The sequence below is a fragment of the Piliocolobus tephrosceles genome, chromosome 17 (assembly GCF_002776525.5).
Source record: "Piliocolobus tephrosceles isolate RC106 chromosome 17, ASM277652v3, whole genome shotgun sequence".
In the NCBI taxonomy this organism is placed as follows: Eukaryota; Metazoa; Chordata; class Mammalia; order Primates; family Cercopithecidae; genus Piliocolobus; species Piliocolobus tephrosceles.
This window is the reverse complement of record NC_045450.1, coordinates 28,726,428-28,732,964: the sequence shown is the minus strand read 5'-3', so window position 1 is coordinate 28,732,964 and position 6,537 is coordinate 28,726,428.

The window sequence follows — 6,537 nt, the reverse complement described above, 5'->3', positions numbered from 1 at the left end:
CCTTCAGGGTCAGCAGCTTCACTCTTTCTTTTCTTTTCTTTCTTTCTTTTTTTTTTTTTTTTTTTCTGAGATGGAGTCTTGTGCTATTGCCTAGGCTGCAGTGCAGTGGTGTGATCTCAGCTCACTGCAACCTCTGCCTCCTGGGTTCAAGCAATTCTCCTGCCTCAGCCTCCTGAGTAGCTGGGATTACAGGCATGCACCACCATGGCCGGCTAATTTTTGTATTTTTAGTTGAGATCGGGTTTCACCATGTTGAGCGGGCTGGTCTCAAACTCCTGACCTCGTGATCCACCCACCTTGGCCTCCCAAAGTACTGAGATTACAGGCATGAGCCACCACGCCCTGCAGCTTCACTCTTTCTCCCTCTTGGCACCAGCAAGCTGAGCTGTGTCTTGGCTTCCCTGAGATGGACAGCTCTGGCTTTCTCTCTTTCTCTGGACACAAGCACCTGCACAAGAGCCATGTCCCATGTCAAGCCATGTTGGGCCAAGCCCTGTGCACAGTGTCAGCAGGGCAATTATACCTTTTACAGACAACAGTGGCTCAGAGCCAAGTGATGAGCCTTCCCATGTTATGGCTACACGGCTGTGATAACAAGTGGAGCTATATGCCTGCACTCTAAACTCACTGAGTCACTCTGGATGTTTACTTTGGCCTATGCCCACTTGACTGCAGCACACCCATGTTCCTTATAGGGCCTCAGTTCCTCACTAAGGAGACCTCTCCCTAGGGTTACTTGAGTGCCTTCATATCATGGTAGCTGGCTTTGTCTAGAATGAGTGATCTACAAAGGAGCAAAATGGAAGCCACAATATCTTCATGAGTTAGCCTCTAAAGTCACACATTGTCATTTCTGCATTATCCCAATGGGCCAGTTCAGCCCCTTTCAAAGTGAGAAGAGACTGCACATGGTATCAATACCAGGAAGCAGGAATCATTGAGGACCATTTTGGAAGCTGACTATCAAAGCCTTGAGGTTGCCATGCTGTGAGGAAGCCCAAGCTAGCCCATGCAGAGGACGACATGGATAGGCCCGGAGACTACTGAGAGAGAGGGAGATGCTAGGTTATCTTTCAGTTGCTTTAGCTGCTCATTGTTCCAGCTTTAGCCACCATCTGCCTGCAATTGTATGAGCCAGAAATAGCCAGGTAATACTGTCTTCCCAAATTCCTAGTGCACAAAAACTGTCAGAGGCTGGGGGCAGTGGCTTACTCCTGTAATCCCAGCAGCACTTTGGGAAACCAAGGTGGGAGAATTGCTTGAGCCCAGGAGTTAGAGGCAATATAACAACACCTTGTCTCTAACAGGAAAAAAAAAAGAAAAAAAAAAAAGAGCCAGGCACCGTGGCTCATGCCTGTAATCCCAGTACTGAGATTACAGGCCAAGGAGGGTGGATCATGAGATCAGGAGTTCGAGACCAGCCTGGCCAATATGGTGAAACCCCTGTCTCTACTGAAAATGCAAAAATCAGCCGGGCATAGTGGCTGGCACCTGTAATCACAGCTACTCAGGAGGCTAAGGCAGGAGAATAGCTTAAATCCGGGAGGCGGAGAGTGCAGTGAGCCAAGATTGCACCACTACATTCCAGCCTGGGCGACAGAGCAGGACTATCCCAAATAAACAAACAAACAAACAAACAAACAAATAAATAAATAAATAAATAAATAAAATGCTAGAAGAAAATATGGTCAGTCGGGGTGTGGTGGCTCACGCCTGTAATCCCAGCACTTTAGGAGGCCAGGGCAGGCGGATCACCTGAGGTCGGGAGTTCAAGACCAGCCTGACCAACATGGAGAAACCCTGTCTCTACTAAAAATACAAAATTAGCCGGGTGTGGTGGCACATGCCTATAATCCCAGCTACTAGGGAGACTGAGGCAGGAGAATCACTTGAACCTGGGAGGCAGAGGTTGCGGTGAGCTGAAATCGTGCCATTGCACTCCAGCCTGGGCAACAAAAGTGAAACTCTGTCTCAAAAAAAAAAAAAAAAAGGCCTGGCACGGTGGCTTACGCCTGTAAACCCAGCATTTTGGGAGGCCGAGGCGGGTGGATCACAAGGTCAGGAGATCGAGACCATCCTGGCTAACACGGTGAAACACCATCTCTACTAAAAAATAGAAAAAATCAGCTGGGCGTGGTGGTGGGTGCCTGTAGTCCCAGCTACTCAGGAGACTGAGGCAGCAGAATGGCGACAGAGCGAGACTCTGTGATCCCGTGTCAAAAAATAAAAAAATAAAGAAATAAAGAAAAGAAAATATGGTCAAAATATTTTATAACTCTTAAAGTGAGGAAGGCAATCTCGGCTCACTACAACTTCCGCCTCCCAGGTTCAAATGATTCTCCTGCCTCAGCCTCCTGAGTAGGTGGGATAACAGATGCCCGCCACCATGCCCAGCTAATTTTTGTATTTTTAGTAGAGATGGGGTTTCGCCATGTTGGCCGGGCTTGTCTTAAACTCCTGACTTCAGGTGATCCACCCACCTCAGCCTCCCAAAGTGCTGGGATTACAGGTAGCATGAGCTACCATGCCCCACCTAATTTTAAAAATATTTATAAAGACAGAGTCTTGCCACATTGCCCAGACCTGTCTCAAAACTCCTGGGCTCAAGTTATTGTCCTGTCTGACCCTCCCAAAGTGACTACAGGTGCACACCTCCCCAAAGGGACTACAGGTGCACACCACCACACCCGGCTAATTTTGTTTATTTTTTGTAGAGTCAGGGTCTCACTGTGTTGTCCAAGGTGTCTCAAACTCCTGGGCTCAAGTTGTCCTCCTGCCTCAGCCACCCAAAGTGCTGGGATTATAGGCATAAGTCACTGCACCCGGCCCCAGTGTGTGTCTTCTGAGGCTAAGTCATAAAGAGATTGCGGCTTCTATTTTGCTTCCTCTTAGATCACTCATTCTGGGGGGAAGCCAACAATATATAACAGGAACACACCAGGAAACCAGAGAAAGCTGAGATACAGACAGGCCTAATGTCCAGTCCTCTGTATTCATGTCTAATTGATGCTGTAACAAGTTACTACACATTTAATGACTTAAAACAACAAAAATTTATCTTATAGTTCTGTAGCTTAGAAGTCTGACAGAGTCTCACTGGGCTGGAATCAAGATGTTGATAGTTCCTTACTGGTGACTCTAGGGTGAGATTCCAGTTCTTTATCCTTTCTTGCCTTTAGAGGCCACCCGTATTTATTAGCTCACAACCGCTTTCCTCCATCTTCAAACCAGCAACATTGCAGCTCTCTGTGTCTTTTTTCTTTACTCACATCTCCCTCTGACTCTCTTCTGCCATCTTCCTTCATTTTTTAAGGACCCTTGTGGGCCAGGCACGGTGGTTCATGCCTGTAATCCCAGCACTTTGAGAGGCGGAGGCAGGTGGATCACCTGAGGTCATGAGTTCGAGACCAGCCTGGCCAACATGGCAAAACCCCATCTCTACTGAAAATACAAAAATTGGACCAGGCACGGTGACTCACATCCGTAATCACCGCACTTTGAGAGGCTGAGGCAGGCGGATCACTTGAGGTCAGGAGTTCAAGACCAGCCTGGCCAACATGGTAAAACCCCGTCTCTACTTAAAAAAAAAAAAAAAATTACAATAATTAGTTGGGCATGGTGGTGGGCACCTATAATCCCAGCTATGTGGGAGGCTGACAGAGCAAGACTCTGTCTCAAAATAAAAATTAAGATAAATAATAATAAATAAATAAAAATCAGCAAATTAGGCCAGGTGTGGTGGTGGCTCATGCCTGTACTCGCAGCACTTTGAGGCAGGAAGGTTGGTTGAAACCAGAAGTTTAGACCAGCCTGGGAAACAAAGTGAGACCCCGTCTCTACAAAAATAAAAATAAATTATCCAGGTGTGGTGGGACGTATTTGCACTCCTAGCTACTAGGGAGGCTGAGGTGCAAGAATCGTTTGAACCTGGAAGGCTGAGGTTGCAGTGAGTTATGACAGTGCCACTGCACTCCAGCCTGTGTGTCAAGGGTCTTTAAACAAATAAAATATGCTGGGCACGGTGGCTTACACTTGTAATCCCAGCACTTTGGGAGGCTGAGGTGGGCAGATCACGAAGTCAGGAGTTCGAGACCAGCCTGGCCAACATAGTGAAACCCTGTCTCTACTAAAAATACAAAAATTAGCCAGGCATGATTGCATGTTGCCTGTAGTCCCAACTACTGGGGAGGCTGAGGCAGGAGAATGGCTTAACCCGGGGGGTGGAAGTTACAGTGAGCCAAGATTGTGCCACTGTACTCCAGCCTAGGCAACAGAGTGAGACTCTGTCTCAAAAATAAAAATAAAAATAAATCAATAGAGCCTGGTGCGGTGCCTCACGCCTATAATCCCAGCACTTTGGGAGACCCAGGCGGGTGGATCACCTGAGGTCAGGAGTTTGAGACCAGCCTGACCAATATGGAAAAACCCCATCTCTACTAAAAATACAAAAAATTAGCTGGGCGTGGTGGTGCATGCCTCCTAGGCAGGAGAATCACTTTAACCCAGGAGGTGGAGGTTGCGGTGAGCCGAGATAGCACCGTTGCATTTTAGCCTGGGCAACAAGAACAAAACTCCATCTCAAAAATAAATAAATAAATAAATAGGCCGGGTACGGTGACTCACGCCTGTAATCCCAGCACTTTGGGAGGCTGAGGTGGGCGGATCACCTGAGGTCAGGAGTTTGAGACCAGCCTGGGCAATATAGCAAAACCCCATCTCTACTAAAACTTAAAAAAATTAGCCAGGTGTGGTGGCGGGTGCCTGTAATCCCAGCTACTTGGGAGGCTAAGGCAGGCGAGTCGGTTGAACTTGGGAGGTGGAGGTTGCAGTGAGCAGAGATCATGCCATTGCACCCCAGTTGGGCAAAGAAGAGTGAAACTCCGCCTCAAAAACAAAATAAATTAAATAAATCAAATCAAATCAAATCAAGAGATTGGTCAGCTTAATTCCATCTGCAACCTTAATTTCCTTTTTGCCATTTAACCTATCATATTCACAAGTTCCAGGGATTCATGCAGGGACATCTTTGGAGACCATTATTCTGTCTACCACACTCTCTAGAAGAGAGTAGATGTGAGAAAGAGCATCCGGAGAGGGAGGAGCCAGCAGGAGAGGGAAATATCACAAACGCCAGAGGAAGAGAGAGTTCCCAGGAAGGTGTGTGCAACAGTAAGGGATCCCTCTGGGAAGTCAAGCAAGAGAAGACCTGAAAAACAACCATTGGCCGGGCATAGTGGCTCACGTCTGTAATCCTAGCATTTTGGGAGACCGAGGTGGGTGGATCACTTGAGGTCAGGAGTTTGAGATGAGCCTGGCCAACATGGTGAAACCCCGTCTCTACTAAAAATACAAAAATTAGCTGGCCGTGGTGGCAGGCACCTGTAGTCCGAACTACTCGAGAGGCTGAGGCAGGAGAAAAACTTGAACCCTGGAGGTGGAGGTTGCAGTGAGCCGAGATGGCACCACTGCACTCCAGCCTGGGTGACAAAGTGAGACTCCGTCTCAAAATAAGTAAATAAATAAATAAATAACCACTGGGTCTAACGTCTTGGTGACACCAGCCACTAGGTGTCAGGGCAGTGCTGGAGGCAGCAGCTAGTTTATGGCGTGGGCAGCAAGGAAGAAGTGAGGAAGTAGAGACTGGGAATGTAGAATCTTTCCAAAAACTTGACTGTGGAGGAGAAGATGGGATAATGCGGGGAGGGGAGGCTGGTGAAGGACCTCTTAGTGAAGGGAGATTTGTTGATGTTTCTGAGATGGGAAAGAGAAACAAGTTGCAATGTAGATGGGGAAGATGGAGAGGTTGAAGGTGTAGGAGAGATGGGTCACCATCAGATGGGACATCTGTGAAGGAGAGACCTCAGCAGTCCCACAGCTTGGAAAGGAGAGACTGACTATTGAGTTGATCCAAGCTCAGGTGTTGCCAGGCAGGTGCCATGGTAGCTCATGCCTGTAATCCCCCCAGCACCTTGGGAGGCTGAGGCAGACAGATTGCTTAATATCAGCCTGGGCAACATGGCGAGACACTGTCTCTACCAAAAAATATACAAAAATTAGCTGAGTATCGTGGTGCACGCCTGTGATTCCAGCTACTTGGGAGGCTAAGGTGGGAGGATCACTTGGCCAGGGAGGCAGAGGTTGCCGTGAGCTGAGATGGCGCCAGTGCACGCTAAGGGCATCCTAGACCTCAGTTTGGACAACAGAGCCAGACCCTGTCTCAAAACAACAACAAACAAAAAACCTCTCTAAGGTTAGGATACTTGTCAAGGGTGTGTGTGGCCAAAGGAGTGGTTCTGTGAATGTAAGGGAAAGAGAGACCGACCAGCAAGAAGCACTGGTGAGGCAGGACCTGGGAGGAGGGGAGGCTGCAGCCCAAATGGTGCCTGAAATAGTTTCAGGGGAAATGCTTGTTCCCATTCGCTGGATCCCCTGATCCGCTGGTCTCTAGGTCCTGGATGCTCCAGTTCTTACAACAGGACTTGGCATAGGGTAGGCGCAAATGCTGTTAGCTAACACAATTTTTTTTTTTTTTTTTTT